Source organism: Gnatocerus cornutus, unplaced genomic scaffold, assembly GCF_029298725.1.
Source record: "Gnatocerus cornutus isolate USDA-ARS CGAHR unplaced genomic scaffold, icGnaCorn1.1 Chromosome156, whole genome shotgun sequence".
NCBI lineage: Eukaryota > Metazoa > Arthropoda > Insecta > Coleoptera > Tenebrionidae > Gnatocerus > Gnatocerus cornutus.
In genome coordinates, this window is record NW_028275364.1 from 26717 (window position 1) to 42397 (window position 15681).

General features: G+C 44.6%; 1 non-coding gene across 1 annotated transcript; it reads left to right on the plus strand.

The window, feature by feature from the left end:
- Positions 1 to 6466: 6466 nt before the first annotated feature.
- Positions 6467 to 6586, plus strand: LOC148166766 (5S ribosomal RNA). Its single transcript, XR_015770942.1, has one exon. It is a non-coding gene; the product is annotated as a 5S ribosomal RNA (ribosomal RNA).
- The last annotated feature ends 9095 nt before the right edge of the window (positions 6587 to 15681 follow it).

Sequence of the window (15681 nt, forward strand, 5' to 3'; positions counted from 1 at the left end):
CTACTCTTTTCTTTTTTTATTAACATTTCTGATGTCAAACTTTTTTTAAATATATTTTTCACTATTTATATTTTCTCTCAGGAACTTATATAGTATGAAGACGAAAATTTTTAATTCGTTCGAGTTGAATTTGTGGTTCTGAAAAGAACCGATTTTTTTTCTTTTTTTTCCAACCAACTTCCAAGCTGCTCGAGGAGGATTTATTTTGAACTGGTGTATTTGGTGACGGCCTTGGTTCCTTCAGAAACGGCGTGCTTCGCCAATTCACCGGGCAAAAGAAGACGCACCGCCGTCTGGATCTCCCTGCTGGTTATGGTCGAACGTTTGTTGTAATGAGCGAGGCGACTGGCTTCAGCAGCTATACGTTCGAAGATGTCGTTCACGAAACTGTTCATGATAGACATAGCCTTGCTGGAGATACCGGTATCGGGATGGACCTGCTTCAACACCTTGTAAATGTAGATGGCGTAACTCTCCTTCCTCCTGCGCTTCTTTTTCTTGTCGCTCTTCGAGATGTTCTTTTGAGCTTTTCCGGCCTTCTTGGCCGCCTTACCGCTGGTCTTGGGTGGCATTCTCTTCTAGTCGTCGAGTTAAAAAAACGTTTAAAAACAGAAAACGAGACAGACACGACGTGCACGTTACGACGAGTATACTCGATCTAAAACGCCGCACACCTAAAATCCCTCTATTTATAACGAGCGAGCGACAAACAGGCGCTCCGCCTTAGTTCGTCGTTCGACCATTGCCCTAACGAGATGGCGCTGTACCGACCATATAAATTTCTAGCCTTCGCCGCGTTCGGCATTTATTTCAAGCCGTACGTTTGTCAGTGCGCTTCGTGTCAGTCGCAGTAGGTGTTTTGCTGTTTATATCGTATAACAACATGTCCGGAAGAGGAAAAGGAGGTAAAGTGAAGGGAAAGGCGAAGTCTCGTTCCAGTCGTGCCGGACTTCAGTTTCCCGTCGGCAGAATTCATCGTCTTCTGCGTAAAGGAAACTACGCCGAAAGAGTGGGTGCAGGTGCTCCCGTTTATTTGGCGGCCGTAATGGAATATCTAGCCGCCGAAGTTCTCGAATTGGCAGGAAACGCCGCCAGAGATAACAAGAAAACCCGTATCATTCCGAGACATCTTCAATTGGCTATAAGGAACGACGAGGAGTTAAACAAGCTCCTTTCCGGCGTTACCATCGCCCAAGGCGGTGTCTTGCCCAACATCCAGGCGGTGTTGTTGCCCAAGAAGACCGAAAAGAAGCCTTAAATTTAATTCTTCGCCGCCGTCATCTCGAACGAAAAACAAAAACTTTTATAAAAACCATCTTCACATCGGCCCTTCTCAGGGCCAAAAATTCAACTCGAACGAATTGATTTTTTCGCCAAAATACAACAACCTATGAGAATCATGTTAAAAAGTCTTTTAGATATTTTAAAGTTAAACCGATCAATTAATTCATTATACGAGCGTAGACTGAACGGAAGATTTTCGATTACATTCAACCAAGAAAGATGATTTTTACGACTTTTCATCGTAATTTTTAGAAAAATTCAATGCCCGACTAAAGCACGAACTCGACAACTCTATCTATAATAATTTATTGATTATCTAATTCAAGAAACATTCCGATTCGTCGTAAATTTCTTCACATTTCGCACATTAATCTGTTAAGAACATACACACACACACCGGTCGCCTATACGTGCTCTCCGTCTCGATAATTTCTTGCAGCAGCAGTCGTCAGCGGTGAGCCGTAATACTACAATCAATCGTTTTATTTGCTATGAGATTTTGTTTCAAGTCACGTCTGAGGAGAGTAACTCTACCCCATATTGGACATAACCTCAAATATACTCTTCGTGGCAAAAACGTTCTTTTAACGATGGTCATTCTAACCTAAAACTGCTGTCAAAATTGTCAAAGTCGCCGCCTGGATCACAAATTAAAATGATCACTCACTCCGTACGATTTTCATTTCGATTTGAAGACAAACACACAATTGAGCAACATATTTAATTCGTTTGATTTATTTTGTGGTTCTGAAAAGAACCGTTTTTTTTTGTTTGTTTGTTTGCTTGCCTGCGGGGGGTTTGTTGTTATTCCTCTGAGGATGCGGATACACGTCATAAAATGATAAAATTAACCGCCGAAACCGTAAAGGGTACGACCTTGACGTTTCAGGGCGTAGACGACGTCCATGGCGGTGACGGTCTTACGTTTTGCGTGTTCGGTGTAAGTTACGGCGTCACGGATGACGTTCTCGAGGAAGACCTTCAACACACCTCTGGTTTCTTCGTAGATGAGACCGGAAATACGTTTCACACCACCACGACGAGCCAATCTTCTGATCGCCGGTTTCGTTATACCTTGGATGTTTTCGCGTAGAACTTTGCGATGACGTTTGGCGCCACCTTTTCCCAATCCTTTGCCACCTTTACCACGACCGGTCATCTTGATAAAATTAGGAAATTCTTCGTACAAAACGACGTAGCTTCGACCAAGTTCGTTATGGAACTAACGTCAAAATTTCATTCCGCGGGACTATTTATAAGTTACGGCAGCTCCACCTCGCGTTAAAAACGAATCCACCAATGGCGTCGCCGTATGACTCATCGAGTTTATAAAACGGCCGTTGGCGCGACGAAAATTTTCAGTTGACTTTCGAACGTTCGTACGTACGGTCGGTCGTTCGGTCGAAGCAAGCAAGCAAGCCACTACCTACGTTAATTCTTTTCATTTGATTCATCCGATATCCGAGATGGCGAGAACTAAACAGACGGCTCGTAAATCTACCGGTGGCAAGGCACCTAGAAAACAGTTGGCCACGAAGGCGGCCAGAAAAAGCGCTCCCGCCACCGGAGGTGTCAAGAAACCTCACCGTTACAGGCCCGGTACGGTCGCCCTTCGTGAGATTCGTCGTTATCAAAAGAGCACTGAACTTTTGATCCGCAAGCTGCCTTTCCAACGTCTCGTCCGAGAGATCGCCCAAGATTTCAAGACCGATCTCCGTTTCCAAAGTTCGGCCGTGATGGCACTTCAAGAAGCCAGCGAGGCTTATCTCGTCGGCCTCTTCGAAGACACCAACTTGTGCGCCATCCACGCCAAACGTGTCACCATCATGCCGAAAGACATCCAATTGGCGAGACGCATTCGTGGCGAGAGGGCTTAAATTTCCTCCATCCATCCATCCATCCATCCGATCCGACCATCTAGAATTAACAAATTCTTCATCTTCGAAGGTGTTAAAAGAAGAAAAAAAAAATCGGTTCTTTTCAGAACCACAATTATTTTCCAACGAATTGAAAATTTATCGTTCGCGCATGCAACTTTTTGAGATTGAAAAAAAAAAAAAAAAAAAAAAAAAGTTAGGTTATGTGATTTATTCACAAAATTCGTACTTACATAAAACGATAAACTTTTGCTTTTTTCTTTCACATTAAATTTTCTTTTAACTGAGACTATTTGAAACATTATTATATAATAAAGTTTATCATTCTTTGTAATAACACTGTTTCGACAGTCAAATGAATAGACAAGAAAATCAAATGAAAGTATGTATCTCCTCAACAGAATGTGCATTGTCCAAGCGAATCTTTCGTTCGTTTCTTGAAAATAATTGTGGCCCTGAAAAGGGCCATTTATTTGTATCGATGGTGCCCCTACGTCGATATATACGATCGGAGCACGTTCCCGAAACCACCAGGACGTCGTCGTCGTTGAAAAAATTAAATCATCGTCGTCGACTTTTCACTTCTTTCTCTTGGGTGAAGCGGTTTTTTTCGCTTTGACGGTGACGGCTTTGGCCGTTTTCGGTTTCGGCGCTTTCGGTTTCTTGGTTGGACCGGCCTTGTTGGATTTCTTCGCTTTCGATGGCGTCTTGGGTTTGACGGGCGATCTGGAGGCGGCGCTGGCTTTCTTTTCGGGAGCGGACGCAGCCTTTCTAGCCTTCGATACGGCGACGCTCTTCTTTTCGGCGGCAGTTTTCTTAGACTTGGCCGAAGCGGCGGGGGCGGCCTTCTTACCGGCTTTTGAGGCGGATCCTTTTTCGGCGGACGTCGGCGCTGACGCGACGGAACGTTTAGCAACGCCCGTCTTCTTGGATTTCGCCGATGACGACGCGGTCGCAGCGGCAGATCTCTTTTTCGTGGCGGACGGAGCCTTAGCTGCACCGGTGACGGCAGAAGCCAACTTGAACGAACCGGAAGCTCCTTTTCCTTTGGTTTGGACCAACGAACCGGATGCGACGGCGCCCTTAAGGTACTTCTTGATGAAAGGCGCAAATTTTTCCGCGTCGACTTTGTAGTTGGCCGCGACATATTTCTTGATCGCCTGCAACGAAGAACCGCCGCGTTCCTTCAAGCCTTTGATGGCGTTGGTGACCATCTCCGAAGTGGGCGGATGAGAAGGTTTGCTTCTCGGATTTTTGGGCTTCTTCTCCTTCTTCACCGGTGAGGAGCCGGAAGTGGCACCGGCGACCGTCGAAGCTGCTTGATTTTCTACGTCGGCCATATTTTCGTCTATCGCGCGCGCGTTTTTTTCTTTTTATTATAGGTAGGCTTATTCTTCGGTGAAAGAACGAATGAACTTTACAGAACGAATTGGGCGCCAAAGTCAAAGTGTTGGCGCGTTCGAAAACGCGCGGACCGCGGACTAAACGAGAGCCTTCTCGTCGAGTTAGAAAATTCAGTGGGCCTCGAATACAGCTTTCGCGTGATGGCATCGTTCTCTTTACGCGAAGATCACCGCCTCCGGGTGCGGGAACATGAGCGATTCGGTCGGCGATGGCCTCCTGAATAACCTCAAGTTTTCCCGGACGACCAGCCGACCTCCAAAAGCGAACAAGGACCGATCGAACGTCGACTCGAACAAAGACCCTCCGAAACAAGGAGATGACATCCAAGTTCGACGCCGACGTTACGCGTTTTCCACGAATAACAGGAAAGTTCCGCTTTCGACCAGACAAACTTGGAAGCATCCTCTACAAGTTTCACGAACGAATCGGTCGAAAAGTACGTGCGATCTTTTCGAAAATCGCCTCGCAAAGAGACGCAGCACGGATCGGAGCGACGACCGACGAACCTGCAGAGTGTAGGAAAAAAATTCACAAACGGTCGAAGATGACGTCCGAGAAGGTCGAATTTTTTCAAGAACGAAGATAAAACCTTCGCCTTTCGTAGGAGTTGATTTTTGAAAACGATCTTGACGAACAGGTCGGAAAAAAAACGATGTCAATTTCGGACTCGACCATGAGAAACGAATTTGTACGACGAACGGACTTTTCGAACGACTTTTTTCGCAAAATCGACATTTTTTCCTCAAAAATTACCTCACACGACGAAATCCCATCATCGAAACATCACCGAAAACAGTTTTGACGGCGAAATTCTCGTCAATTTTACGAAAATAAAGGGAAAATCAGACGGACCACCGTCGAACATCCAGCGACGGGAACGGACGAGTTTTTTAATTTTTCTTGCCAATTCATTGCGAAAGAAGCAATTTTTCTCGACGAAACCATTTTATAATCATAAAAAAAACTCCCCAAACACCACAAACCAACAAAAATACGGAAATCTTGCATTGTTTGCATTTTTCAGACACTCTAAATAAAACTACGTCGATGTCGGCGGATTTTCAGTCGGTCGTCGGTCGACAGAAATCCAACGAAATTTTCATTTGTTCTTCTCAAAAACGAAAAACAAACAAATCAACAAAACATTCCCTACTATTAGTCGACATTTCGAGCAGAAACTACGAACGTCGAAAGATTTAAAAAATGAAATATGTAGGTGTGCGTGCGTGCGTACTTACTTGAAACTTTTTTCTTGTTTCATCGTCGCACTGGAACAAATTAAATTTTAATGCAATGTAAACGCGACCACACTTTCGACGAAAACATCTCTATGAATCGAACGACGTCGGAAAAAGAATAAATCGAGAAGAGAACAAATCATGAAACAACACACACCCACCCCGCCCGGCCCGGCCAGAGTGGTGGGAATTTCGATGAATGAACAGACAAAGAAACCAACTCTGTTATCAGTTCTAAGAAAGAAAGCAGGTAGCGGCGGCGGCGAACCTTCGACCGTACTACGGTCAGTTCATGAATTAACCCCGTCCGTTCGGAGTTTATTCATCTCCGGTCCGTGTCGGCGTTTACTTCAAGTGGGTGCTATTTCCATCTAAGCAAGCAAGTGAGTAAGTAAGTTCTCAAATTTTAAATTACGTTAATCGCAAGTGACTCGTTGAGATCGTCAAACGAACAATTTAATTTAACGCCTCATACGAGTTTTTTTTTTTCGTCATTTTGTCGCAAAAAAAAAACTAAAAAACGACTCGCAAAAAAAAATTTTTTTTTTTTCTTCTTTTAAATCTTGTACATTTTCTGACATGTGTACCATCGAAAAATGTCACATCCAAACGATCGAACAATCACAAAAAATCGTCAACGTACCATCTTGGAAAATTTTACCAGGCAACGACCATACCACGTTGAAAACTACCGGTTCTCGTCCGATCACCGAAGTCAAGCAACGTCGGGCGCGGTCAGTACTTGGATGGGTGACCGCTTGGGAACACCGCGTGCCGTTGTCTCTACTCTTTTCTTTTTTTATTAACATTTCTGATGTCAAACTTTTTTTAAATATATTTTTCACTATTTATATTTTCTCTCAGGAACTTATATAGTATGAAGACGAAAATTTTTAATTCGTTCGAGTTGAATTTGTGGTTCTGAAAAGAACCGATTTTTTTTCTTTTTTTTCCAACCAACTTCCAAGCTGCTCGAGGAGGATTTATTTTGAACTGGTGTATTTGGTGACGGCCTTGGTTCCTTCAGAAACGGCGTGCTTCGCCAATTCACCGGGCAAAAGAAGACGCACCGCCGTCTGGATCTCCCTGCTGGTTATGGTCGAACGTTTGTTGTAATGAGCGAGGCGACTGGCTTCAGCAGCTATACGTTCGAAGATGTCGTTCACGAAACTGTTCATGATAGACATAGCCTTGCTGGAGATACCGGTATCGGGATGGACCTGCTTCAACACCTTGTAAATGTAGATGGCGTAACTCTCCTTCCTCCTGCGCTTCTTTTTCTTGTCGCTCTTCGAGATGTTCTTTTGAGCTTTTCCGGCCTTCTTGGCCGCCTTACCGCTGGTCTTGGGTGGCATTCTCTTCTAGTCGTCGAGTTAAAAAAACGTTTAAAAACAGAAAACGAGACAGACACGACGTGCACGTTACGACGAGTATACTCGATCTAAAACGCCGCACACCTAAAATCCCTCTATTTATAACGAGCGAGCGACAAACAGGCGCTCCGCCTTAGTTCGTCGTTCGACCATTGCCCTAACGAGATGGCGCTGTACCGACCATATAAATTTCTAGCCTTCGCCGCGTTCGGCATTTATTTCAAGCCGTACGTTTGTCAGTGCGCTTCGTGTCAGTCGCAGTAGGTGTTTTGCTGTTTATATCGTATAACAACATGTCCGGAAGAGGAAAAGGAGGTAAAGTGAAGGGAAAGGCGAAGTCTCGTTCCAGTCGTGCCGGACTTCAGTTTCCCGTCGGCAGAATTCATCGTCTTCTGCGTAAAGGAAACTACGCCGAAAGAGTGGGTGCAGGTGCTCCCGTTTATTTGGCGGCCGTAATGGAATATCTAGCCGCCGAAGTTCTCGAATTGGCAGGAAACGCCGCCAGAGATAACAAGAAAACCCGTATCATTCCGAGACATCTTCAATTGGCTATAAGGAACGACGAGGAGTTAAACAAGCTCCTTTCCGGCGTTACCATCGCCCAAGGCGGTGTCTTGCCCAACATCCAGGCGGTGTTGTTGCCCAAGAAGACCGAAAAGAAGCCTTAAATTTAATTCTTCGCCGCCGTCATCTCGAACGAAAAACAAAAACTTTTATAAAAACCATCTTCACATCGGCCCTTCTCAGGGCCAAAAATTCAACTCGAACGAATTGATTTTTTCGCCAAAATACAACAACCTATGAGAATCATGTTAAAAAGTCTTTTAGATATTTTAAAGTTAAACCGATCAATTAATTCATTATACGAGCGTAGACTGAACGGAAGATTTTCGATTACATTCAACCAAGAAAGATGATTTTTACGACTTTTCATCGTAATTTTTAGAAAAATTCAATGCCCGACTAAAGCACGAACTCGACAACTCTATCTATAATAATTTATTGATTATCTAATTCAAGAAACATTCCGATTCGTCGTAAATTTCTTCACATTTCGCACATTAATCTGTTAAGAACATACACACACACACCGGTCGCCTATACGTGCTCTCCGTCTCGATAATTTCTTGCAGCAGCAGTCGTCAGCGGTGAGCCGTAATACTACAATCAATCGTTTTATTTGCTATGAGATTTTGTTTCAAGTCACGTCTGAGGAGAGTAACTCTACCCCATATTGGACATAACCTCAAATATACTCTTCGTGGCAAAAACGTTCTTTTAACGATGGTCATTCTAACCTAAAACTGCTGTCAAAATTGTCAAAGTCGCCGCCTGGATCACAAATTAAAATGATCACTCACTCCGTACGATTTTCATTTCGATTTGAAGACAAACACACAATTGAGCAACATATTTAATTCGTTTGATTTATTTTGTGGTTCTGAAAAGAACCGTTTTTTTTTTGTTTGTTTGTTTGCTTGCCTGCGGGGGGTTTGTTGTTATTCCTCTGAGGATGCGGATACACGTCATAAAATGATAAAATTAACCGCCGAAACCGTAAAGGGTACGACCTTGACGTTTCAGGGCGTAGACGACGTCCATGGCGGTGACGGTCTTACGTTTTGCGTGTTCGGTGTAAGTTACGGCGTCACGGATGACGTTCTCGAGGAAGACCTTCAACACACCTCTGGTTTCTTCGTAGATGAGACCGGAAATACGTTTCACACCACCACGACGAGCCAATCTTCTGATCGCCGGTTTCGTTATACCTTGGATGTTATCGCGTAGAACTTTGCGATGACGTTTGGCGCCACCTTTTCCCAATCCTTTGCCACCTTTACCACGACCGGTCATCTTGATAAAATTAGGAAATTCTTCGTACAAAACGACGTAGCTTCGACCAAGTTCGTTATGGAACTAACGTCAAAATTTCATTCCGCGGGACTATTTATAAGTTACGGCAGCTCCACCTCGCGTTAAAAACGAATCCACCAATGGCGTCGCCGTATGACTCATCGAGTTTATAAAACGGCCGTTGGCGCGACGAAAATTTTCAGTTGACTTTCGAACGTTCGTACGTACGGTCGGTCGTTCGGTCGAAGCAAGCAAGCAAGCCACTACCTACGTTAATTCTTTTCATTTGATTCATCCGATATCCGAGATGGCGAGAACTAAACAGACGGCTCGTAAATCTACCGGTGGCAAGGCACCTAGAAAACAGTTGGCCACGAAGGCGGCCAGAAAAAGCGCTCCCGCCACCGGAGGTGTCAAGAAACCTCACCGTTACAGGCCCGGTACGGTCGCCCTTCGTGAGATTCGTCGTTATCAAAAGAGCACTGAACTTTTGATCCGCAAGCTGCCTTTCCAACGTCTCGTCCGAGAGATCGCCCAAGATTTCAAGACCGATCTCCGTTTCCAAAGTTCGGCCGTGATGGCACTTCAAGAAGCCAGCGAGGCTTATCTCGTCGGCCTCTTCGAAGACACCAACTTGTGCGCCATCCACGCCAAACGTGTCACCATCATGCCGAAAGACATCCAATTGGCGAGACGCATTCGTGGCGAGAGGGCTTAAATTTCCTCCATCCATCCATCCATCCATCCGATCCGACCATCTAGAATTAACAAATTCTTCATCTTCGAAGGTGTTAAAAGAAGAAAAAAAAAATCGGTTCTTTTCAGAACCACAATTATTTTCCAACGAATTGAAAATTTATCGTTCGCGCATGCAACTTTTTGAGATTGAAAAAAAAAAAAAAAAAAAAAAAAAGTTAGGTTATGTGATTTATTCACAAAATTCGTACTTACATAAAACGATAAACTTTTGCTTTTTTCTTTCACATTAAATTTTCTTTTAACTGAGACTATTTGAAACATTATTATATAATAAAGTTTATCATTCTTTGTAATAACACTGTTTCGACAGTCAAATGAATAGACAAGAAAATCAAATGAAAGTATGTATCTCCTCAACAGAATGTGCATTGTCCAAGCGAATCTTTCGTTCGTTTCTTGAAAATAATTGTGGCCCTGAAAAGGGCCATTTATTTGTATCGATGGTGCCCCTACGTCGATATATACGATCGGAGCACGTTCCCGAAACCACCAGGACGTCGTCGTCGTTGAAAAAATTAAATCATCGTCGTCGACTTTTCACTTCTTTCTCTTGGGTGAAGCGGTTTTTTTCGCTTTGACGGTGACGGCTTTGGCCGTTTTCGGTTTCGGCGCTTTCGGTTTCTTGGTTGGACCGGCCTTGTTGGATTTCTTCGCTTTCGATGGCGTCTTGGGTTTGACGGGCGATCTGGAGGCGGCGCTGGCTTTCTTTTCGGGAGCGGACGCAGCCTTTCTAGCCTTCGATACGGCGACGCTCTTCTTTTCGGCGGCAGTTTTCTTAGACTTGGCCGAAGCGGCGGGGGCGGCCTTCTTACCGGCTTTTGAGGCGGATCCTTTTTCGGCGGACGTCGGCGCTGACGCGACGGAACGTTTAGCAACGCCCGTCTTCTTGGATTTCGCCGATGACGACGCGGTCGCAGCGGCAGATCTCTTTTTCGTGGCGGACGGAGCCTTAGCTGCACCGGTGACGGCAGAAGCCAACTTGAACGAACCGGAAGCTCCTTTTCCTTTGGTTTGGACCAACGAACCGGATGCGACGGCGCCCTTAAGGTACTTCTTGATGAAAGGCGCAAATTTTTCCGCGTCGACTTTGTAGTTGGCCGCGACATATTTCTTGATCGCCTGCAACGAAGAACCGCCGCGTTCCTTCAAGCCTTTGATGGCGTTGGTGACCATCTCCGAAGTGGGCGGATGAGAAGGTTTGCTTCTCGGATTTTTGGGCTTCTTCTCCTTCTTCACCGGTGAGGAGCCGGAAGTGGCACCGGCGACCGTCGAAGCTGCTTGATTTTCTACGTCGGCCATATTTTCGTCTATCGCGCGCGCGTTTTTTTCTTTTTATTATAGGTAGGCTTATTCTTCGGTGAAAGAACGAATGAACTTTACAGAACGAATTGGGCGCCAAAGTCAAAGTGTTGGCGCGTTCGAAAACGCGCGGACCGCGGACTAAACGAGAGCCTTCTCGTCGAGTTAGAAAATTCAGTGGGCCTCGAATACAGCTTTCGCGTGATGGCATCGTTCTCTTTACGCGAAGATCACCGCCTCCGGGTGCGGGAACATGAGCGATTCGGTCGGCGATGGCCTCCTGAATAACCTCAAGTTTTCCCGGACGACCAGCCGACCTCCAAAAGCGAACAAGGACCGATCGAACGTCGACTCGAACAAAGACCCTCCGAAACAAGGAGATGACATCCAAGTTCGACGCCGACGTTACGCGTTTTCCACGAATAACAGGAAAGTTCCGCTTTCGACCAGACAAACTTGGAAGCATCCTCTACAAGTTTCACGAACGAATCGGTCGAAAAGTACGTGCGATCTTTTCGAAAATCGCCTCGCAAAGAGACGCAGCACGGATCGGAGCGACGACCGACGAACCTGCAGAGTGTAGGAAAAAAATTCACAAACGGTCGAAGATGACGTCCGAGAAGGTCGAATTTTTTCAAGAACGAAGATAAAACCTTCGCCTTTCGTAGGAGTTGATTTTTGAAAACGATCTTGACGAACAGGTCGGAAAAAAAACGATGTCAATTTCGGACTCGACCATGAGAAACGAATTTGTACGACGAACGGACTTTTCGAACGACTTTTTTCGCAAAATCGACATTTTTTCCTCAAAAATTACCTCACACGACGAAATCCCATCATCGAAACATCACCGAAAACAGTTTTGACGGCGAAATTCTCGTCAATTTTACGAAAATAAAGGGAAAATCAGACGGACCACCGTCGAACATCCAGCGACGGGAACGGACGAGTTTTTTAATTTTTCTTGCCAATTCATTGCGAAAGAAGCAATTTTTCTCGACGAAACCATTTTATAATCATAAAAAAAACTCCCCAAACACCACAAACCAACAAAAATACGGAAATCTTGCATTGTTTGCATTTTTCAGACACTCTAAATAAAACTACGTCGATGTCGGCGGATTTTCAGTCGGTCGTCGGTCGACAGAAATCCAACGAAATTTTCATTTGTTCTTCTCAAAAACGAAAAACAAACAAATCAACAAAACATTCCCTACTATTAGTCGACATTTCGAGCAGAAACTACGAACGTCGAAAGATTTAAAAAATGAAATATGTAGGTGTGCGTGCGTGCGTACTTACTTGAAACTTTTTTCTTGTTTCATCGTCGCACTGGAACAAATTAAATTTTAATGCAATGTAAACGCGACCACACTTTCGACGAAAACATCTCTATGAATCGAACGACGTCGGAAAAAGAATAAATCGAGAAGAGAACAAATCATGAAACAACACACACCCACCCCGCCCGGCCCGGCCAGAGTGGTGGGAATTTCGATGAATGAACAGACAAAGAAACCAACTCTGTTATCAGTTCTAAGAAAGAAAGCAGGTAGCGGCGGCGGCGAACCTTCGACCGTACTACGGTCAGTTCATGAATTAACCCCGTCCGTTCGGAGTTTATTCATCTCCGGTCCGTGTCGGCGTTTACTTCAAGTGGGTGCTATTTCCATCTAAGCAAGCAAGTGAGTAAGTAAGTTCTCAAATTTTAAATTACGTTAATCGCAAGTGACTCGTTGAGATCGTCAAACGAACAATTTAATTTAACGCCTCATACGAGTTTTTTTTTTTCGTCATTTTGTCGCAAAAAAAAAACTAAAAAACGACTCGCAAAAAAAAATTTTTTTTTTTTCTTCTTTTAAATCTTGTACATTTTCTGACATGTGTACCATCGAAAAATGTCACATCCAAACGATCGAACAATCACAAAAAATCGTCAACGTACCATCTTGGAAAATTTTACCAGGCAACGACCATACCACGTTGAAAACTACCGGTTCTCGTCCCAGTCTTGTCCGAGCGCTCGTAGCGAACGGACGTGCGATAGAGAGCTCCCCCTCTCAGTGTTTAAGTTGTGACCACAGTGCAAAGTGCCACGTGCCTTGAACAAAGTGAATCGTGTCCCAATTGTTGTTTTAACAACAAGAGGAATTAAACCAAGTTCGATACAGCGCAGGCTGGTTAAGCCTGCACTGACCACCGAAAACATGGCCAGTTCGAGCCTCAACTGGCTGAAGCCGAAGAAAACGGTGAAAAAAGTGAAACAAAAGGTGAGGTACGTGCCAGTACCAATCGACGCTAACCGATTTCAACCAATCTCTTCTGATGAAGAGGATGAAGAAGACAACATGGAGACGGAGGAAACATCCTCCAGGACAAAACCCACCGCGACCGCGAACGAAAGGAGACCGCCGCCGATCATCATCCACGGCCGGAACATAACGCACAACCGTCTCAGAGAATTGTTCGCCGATTGCGACAACGGTTACCAAGTGCGTTACACAAGGGAGAAAACCCTTGTGTACCCCAACACGACAGACATCCACACGACGATGAAAAACAAACTCACGGCAGGAAAAGTGGAATTCCACACGTTCACCCCCAAAAGGACTCAAAACGTCAACGTTTGTAATCAAGGGGCTGGACAACAACCCTGAGCCCGAATCCGTTCTTGCAGAGCTCAAGAGCTGCAAGATTGAAGCTACCAATGTGAGAAAAATGGGGCCCAACACCAAGAGGCCCCATTACATCGTAACAGTGGCCGACAGCGAGACTGTCGAGTCACTGAACAAAAAGTGTCGGGCGATTCTCAACGTCAGGGTGCGTTTCGAGAAATACCTCAATAAGAAGAAGATGACACAGTGTCACCGGTGCCAGGCATGGGGCCACGGCACGAGGAACTGCAACCTCGAACCGACGTGCGTAAGATGCTCTCAGTACCACTGGACCCGCGACTGCCCCCATAAGCCCGACCCGACGTACATTCCCAAATGTGCCAACTGCGGGAAACAAGGACACGCTGCCTCGCAAACCACGTGCGAGGTCTACATCGCCAAGGTAACCCGCATCGAGGAACTCCAAGAAGAAACGTCAGAAGGTCGCCAACAAGAGGGCTAAATTAGCCCCCGCGCCGATCCCAAAGGTCAATCCGTGGACCCAGCCAAAGAAACCAACAGGTGAGTCCATTGTTTTTACCGATAAATCATTTCCACCTCTGCCGACGCCTTCAACGAGCGCAGCAAATTCGCCAATTTTAACAAGGCAAACACCAACCAAAACGAAAATTCCAGAAACAAGCAGCATGACAGAATTTTGTAAAATAAACGCCGAAATTTCCAGGCTGAACAAAAATGTAAATATGAAAAATCTGCTCATAATACTTAAAGAACTGAACAATGCACTTGAAAAATGCCAGTCTCAACAAGAAAAGCTGTTCGTCTGCATAGACGTTCTATCCAAAATGGGAGACGCTGGCTATGAGCTGTAAATTGACGATAGTTCACTGGAACGCAAACGGTCTGCATGAAAAAGCTGCGGAATTATTGAACTTTATTAAAAATGGTGGAATTCACATTATGGCAATTAGCGAAACGCGTCTCAAAAGTAAAGATCGGCTTAAATTCACCAATTACACGGTTCTCAGAAAGGACAGAACGGATGTCATTAGGGGAGGTGGGGTTGCTCTCCTAACCCGTAATGACGTCCCCTTTGAACACATTCCCACCCCAAATGTAAGATTCCTCGAAACCCTAACGATTAAGATCGAGAACAACATTTTCATAACATCAGTTTACAACCGACCAATCAACTCAATTAGGGACGCGGATTTAGACATAATTAATAATCTGGGAAGAAAGCAATTAATTCTCGGGGACTTCAATGCGAGACACACAAGCTGGGGTTGTCACGCAAACAATAGTAACGGGTTCAGGCTCTACAATTACGTAGAAAACACAAGCTTGATAATTAACAGAACTGCTGATCCAACTCATTTCCCAATTAACGGCATGACACCTACCTACATTGACTTGACAATCACGAAAAACATGGTAATCTCAGAACCCAGATCAGTGACCGCACTCAACTCGGATCACAATCCTGTGATTCTTGAGATTCCTGACATGACAATCAAAGACAAAACAATCCAAATCAATTCCTATAAACAAACCAACTGGCCCCTCTTCCGCAAAACCCTTGACAGACATGTTGAACTGACGGAAATCATTGGCACGAAAGATGATCTTGATGAACAGATTGAACTGTTCATTAAGGCCATCCAGAAGGCCAAAGACCAAGTCACGACGACGAAAACAATAAATCCTTTTCGAGACGAAATTCCGAAAGCAACCATAGAGAAAATAAAACTCAAGAACCGAATCAGAAAACTGTACCAAAGAACACGAGACCCATTTTTCAAAAACCAAGCATCTGAATTAACCAGAGAAATTAAACAAGAAATAAAAGAATTCAGACAGAACAAATGGGAAACAAAACTTGGCAAATTAAATCCGCACGATAATTCTCTATGGAAAATGACAAAAGCTCTCAAAAGACGATTTACCCCCATCTCTATCCTTAAATCCAATAACAACA